The sequence below is a fragment of the Typopeltis vanoorti genome, unplaced genomic scaffold (assembly GCF_054136105.1).
Source record: "Typopeltis vanoorti isolate ZY-2024b unplaced genomic scaffold, IOZ_Tvanoo_1.0 HiC_scaffold_136, whole genome shotgun sequence".
NCBI classification, from domain to species: domain Eukaryota; kingdom Metazoa; phylum Arthropoda; class Arachnida; order Uropygi; family Thelyphonidae; genus Typopeltis; species Typopeltis vanoorti.
The window spans coordinates 5001-10199 of record NW_028327946.1 but is presented as its reverse complement, the minus strand read 5'-3'; the positions used below and the strand labels follow the sequence as shown (position 1 = coordinate 10199).

At 50.1% G+C, this 5199-nt stretch overlaps 2 non-coding genes and 1 pseudogene across 2 annotated transcripts; all 3 read left to right on the top strand.

Annotated features, from left to right (window-relative positions):
* Positions 1–1369: 1369 nt before the first annotated feature.
* On the top strand, positions 1370–3177 carry LOC150092223 (small subunit ribosomal RNA). Its single transcript, XR_016550605.1, has one exon. It is a non-coding gene; the product is annotated as a small subunit ribosomal RNA (ribosomal RNA).
* An 835-nt stretch (positions 3178–4012) lies between these two features.
* Positions 4013–4166, top strand: LOC150092222 (5.8S ribosomal RNA). The gene has a single exon (XR_016550604.1). It is a non-coding gene; the product is annotated as a 5.8S ribosomal RNA (ribosomal RNA).
* A 388-nt stretch (positions 4167–4554) lies between these two features.
* LOC150092221 (large subunit ribosomal RNA) overlaps positions 4555–5199 on the top strand; it is a 2196-nt pseudogene continuing 1551 nt past the window's right edge.

Sequence of the window (5199 nt, the reverse complement as noted above, 5' to 3'; positions counted from 1 at the left end):
GGTGTGGAATAAACGCATATATAAGTGAAATTTAACCCTAGTTTTTTTGAAAGATGAACTATATAGATTTTGAGGAGATTGGGTATTGCTATCAGTAAATTTTAGGATATCTTAGTTATTATTCAGTGGCTACAAAAGACAACATAAATTGTCAGAATAGTAGTGAAATAATATTTAATTTAAAATTAGAAATTGAAATAAATAAATTTTCGAAGATAGTTTAAGGTTTTATAAAATTATATACTTTTATAAAATATATATAATTTTATAAAATTATATAATTTATAAAATTATATATTTTTTTTATTTTTAAGAAGTATTTTTTTTTGAGCATTTCCGTGTCCTGATTAGAATAATTCAAAAAACCGCGTATAGTGTTAGTGTATATGCATCAAGTTTAGAGCATTTCCGTGTCCTGGAAAGCATTTCCGTGTCCTCCTTGCTATGGGAGTTTGAAATTTCAGTGTCCATGTCGGTATTTTCTGAAAATACCGATGGACTTGTTAAAAGAACGCACACGATGCATCTCAGACACAGCGAGCGACGCCACTTCCAACACTAGCAACAGCAAACTGACTGCAACTATATAACATAAGCTAATCCACTCATAACCAGACTACTAAGAATACATTCCGCTTTCATCATTGTCATATCGAATCTATACTATGAGAAGAGGTTCTCTTGCAGGACGGAGGAGATTAAAGACTAATGAATGTCTCGTCGACGGAGCGACCCACGGCAGGAGCACGCACCCGGCAAGCAAGCACAGGCGGTAATGAGCCGTAAGGCGAGCCGCCAGTAAGTGCAGTAAGTATTCCGCCCTAATAAATAAATAAATAGTGAAATAGTAACGAGAAAAACAAATGAAAAAGAATTCTAATACGAATTCAAAATGAAAAGTTGTGATGGTGGATGTTGGTGATGGTGGTGGCAGTAGTAAGAGAATGAATGCCGATAATGGTGCGTTGTGGTGTCGTGACGGTCACGTGGACACGTGGTTTCCTCCAGCGTCTCCATAATGTTTCCCAGGTATGGTCCGTTGATCTACAACTCCCAACTCCCGTCGCAGCGCTCTGCACGTGAATTCGTCTGAGCAAGCGGCTTCCAGAGATGCATTTCTAACCAACGAGTTTGCTGCCTCTGCGACCGAGCGCCAAGATTTCTAACGAAGTCGAAGCCGACGTTCGTGCGATGCACGGGATGGGGTCGAGGCGAACCGCTCCTCAGAACGAGGTCTGAACGAATCGGTACGCTAGTACCCCGGTGCTCCCCGAGTCGGAGCACCCCGACTGCGACGCAGTCGAAACTCTGAGAAGCGAACGCGGTGGCGAGGCCGCCGCGTTCGTTGCTTTCGAATGTTATCGAATGCTACCAGGTTGATCCTGCCAGTAGTCATAGGCTTGTCTCAAAGATTAAGCCATGCATGTCTAAGTACATGCCTAAGCAAGGTGAAACCACGAATGGCTCATTAAATCAGTTATGGTTGCTTAGATCGTACCTTTTTACTTGGATAACTGTGGTAATTCTAGTGCTAATACATGCAGCAGAGCTCCGACCTTCGGGGACGAGCGCTTTTATTAGACCAAGACCAATCGGGCTTCGGTCCGAAACTCCTGGTGACTCTGGATAACTTTGAGCAGATCGCACGGTCTCGTACCGGCGATGCATCTTTCAAGTGTCTGCCTTATCAACTGTCGATGGTAGGTTATGCGCCTACCATGGTCGTAACGGGTAACGGGGAATCAGGGTTCGATTCCGGAGAGGGAGCTTCAGAAACGGCTACCACATCCAAGGAAGGCAGTAGGCGCGCAAATTACCCACTCCCGGCACGTGGAGGTAGTGACGAAAAATAACAATACGGGACTCTATTGAGGCCTCGTAATTGGAATGAGTACACTCTAAATCCTTTAACGAGGATCTATTGGAGGGCAAGTCTGGTGACAGCAGCCATGGTAATTCCAGCTCCAATAGCGTATATTAAAGTTGTTGCGGTTAAAAAGCTCATAGTTGGATCTCAGTTCCAGATGGGTGGTCCACCGCCCGGTGGTTACTGCCCGGCCTGAACAATCTCGCCGGTTTTCCTTGATTCTCTTCACCGAGTGTCTTGGGTGACCGGCACGTTTACTTTGAAAAAATTAGAGTGTTTAAAGCAGGCGTAATGCCAGAATAATGGTGCATGGAATAATGGAATAGGACCTCGGTTCTATTTTGTTGGTTTTTGGAACACGAGGTAATGATTAAGAGGGACAGACGGGGCATTCGTATTGCGACGCTAGAGGTGAAATTCTTGGACCGTCGCAAGACGAACTACTGTGAAAGCATTTGCCAAGAATGTTTTCATTAATCAAGAACGAAAGTTAGAGGTTTGAAGGCGATCAGATACCGCCCTAGTTCTAACCATAAATGATGCCAACCAGCAATCCGCCTGAGTTCCTCAATTGACTCGGCGGGCAGCTTCTGGGAAACCAAAGTGTTTGGGTTCCGGGGGAAGTATGGTTGCATAGCTGTAACTTAAAGGAATTGACGGAAGGGCACCACCAAAAGTGGAGCCTGCAGCTTAATTTGACTCAACACGGGAAAACTTACCCGGCCCGGACACTGTAAGGATTGACAGATTAAGAGCTCTTTCTTGATTCAGTGGGTGGTGGTGCATGGCCGTTCTTAGTTGGTGGAGCGATTTGTCTGGTTAATTCCGATAACGAACGAGACTCTAGCCTACTAAATAGGGGAACGATCACTGAAGTCAGTTCGTCTTCTTAGAGGGACAAGCGGCGTTTAGCCGCAGAGACAGAGCAATAACAGGTCTGTGATGCCCTTAGACGTCCGGGGCCACACGCGCGCTACACTGAAGGAATCAGCATGCTCATCGCTGTCTGGAAGGAGTGCGTAACCCCATCAACCTCCTTCGTGATGGGGATAGGAGCTTGTAATTTTTCCCCTTGAACGAGGAATTCCCAGTAAGCACGAGTCATAAGCTCGTGTTGATTACGTCCCTGCCCTTTGTATACACCGCCCGTCGCTACTACCGATTGAATGATTTAGTGAGGTCTTCGGACTGGCGCTCGGAGCGGCCATCGTGTTGTGCCGGCGTGCCGGAAAGATGACCAAACTTGATCATTTAGAGGAAGTAAAAGTCGTAACAAGGTGTCCGTAGGTGAACCAGCGGAAGGATCATTAACGATGGTGCCGTTCAGCGGTGGCACACCCGACGGATTGTCGGCTCTAATGCTTTCTCGGCTGCGGGGTCCGTCGTAGACAGAGACACCCGACACAGGCCAGAAGGCAGCGCGCAAGTGCTGGAACGCTATTCTCCATGTTCGCAGGACGAAGTCACCTCGCTCTTACGAGGAGATGGCGGCCGTGCACTCGAATCGTACCCACTCGGACTCTTTTATTTGACCAAGTAGTCCGCAGGTCTTGAGGAAAACATCAGACGTCGTCGCCGGGTTCGAAAGAAAGCAGATCTTTTGGGCAGGGATTTGCACCTGGCGGCGGTTTTCTTCCCACCGGACGAACGTTCGTGTGGGTGCGTGGCGGCACAGTATCGTCTCCTCGAGTTAGAGATGAGGAGAGGCCGGAGGGGACGAACGTCCCTCCGCGAGAACGAAGCCTCTTCTCTCGCCGGACCTAAAGGAAAGGGAAACGTGTCTTTTTTCTGGTTGGCAGTGGCATCGGCCGTTTGGCGAGCGGCGGGCCTAGGGCTCGCTAGAACGCAAAGCCGCGGCATGGACCGACGGCGGACTCGCCGTCGGTCCGCCCACGGCGAGTCCGCGGGCAGTTGTTGGCAGGGGTGGCAGCCGACGTTGGGTGCTGCTAGGTTCGAAGAGATGCAGATCTGTGCGCCACCCCTCTCCACCGAACCGCCCGGTGCCCTTTCGGCTTTGGGAACGCGAGCGTCGACCCGCGATGCGGGACGGCCGGGTGCCGGGTGGAGATGCAGAACCGTTCCCAAACAGGCGTCGCCACGAGGTGCACGCTGTAGTCCGGCTGATTTTTACGAGTAACTCTGAACAACTCTGAGCGGTGGATCACTCGGCTCACGGGTCGATGAAGAACGCAGCCATCTGCGAGACTTGGTGTGAATTGCAGGACACATTGAGCACTGATTTTTCGAACGCACATTGCAGCCTCGGGTACCTCCCGGGGCCTCGCCTGTCTGAGGGTCGGATAACAATTTCCGAAGGCTTGTCTGCGTGCCAGTCGCGGCGGAACCAGTCGCGATCCTACGGGCTTCTCTCGACTTCCGATAACGCCCTCGTGTGCAGGCATCCTAATTGGCCGTCTCCGAGAGTTTTGACGAAACGTTCGGTCGGCCTAAGTGCAGGATGGCAGAGACAGAGAAAGCGTGACCCTGAAACGCACTGTGTCGCGTGAAAACGCGATGAATACGACCTCTTGCGTCGCGACTACAGTGCCGGGTTACAGCCCTCGTGCCGCCGGTTCGCATCGAAAAAAAATTTTTTTATATTTTTTTTTCGTGCGGCTGCATTTATATCGTTCCGTTCACGCGGAATGTATTCCTGAATATTGTCGTCCTCAGATCAGACAAGATGACCCGCTGAATTTAAGCATATAAATAAGCGGAGGAAAAGAAACCAACAGGGATTCCCCTAGTAACGGCGAGCGAACGGGGATGAGCCCATAACCGAATTCCGCGTCCCCAGAGGGCATCTGGAAAATGTGGCTTTTAGGAGAAATCGTTCCGTCGGTTGATGGCGTCTCAAGTCCCCCTGAATGGGGCTGTGACCCAGAGTGGGTGCGAGGCCCATAGCTGATGCTGTCTCCGTCGGGTGTGATCTCCTTGGAGTCAGGTTGCTTGGGAGTGCAGCCCTAAGTGGGTGGTAAACTCCACCTAAGGCTAAATACGTCCGTGAGACCGATAGCAAACAAGTACTGTGAGGGAAAGTTGCAAAGAACTTTAAAGAGAGAGTTCAAGAGTACGTGAAACCGCTCAGAGGCAAACAGGTGAGCCCTCGAAAGCCAAAAGCGGGGGGGATTCAGTCAGTGGAAGTTGGGCTGGCGTCGGTCTGAACGACGGACCATGCCAGGCCGGTCCGGGGCCAGAGTCCTTCCGGTCGCTGACGCACTTCCCTCCGCTAGTAGGACGGCGCAACTGGTTGGGTTTTCCCTCTTTTTTCGGCGGGGAATTTTTCAGCCATGAGGGCGGGCGATGGAATGTGGCCGGTGGCGCTCGACTCA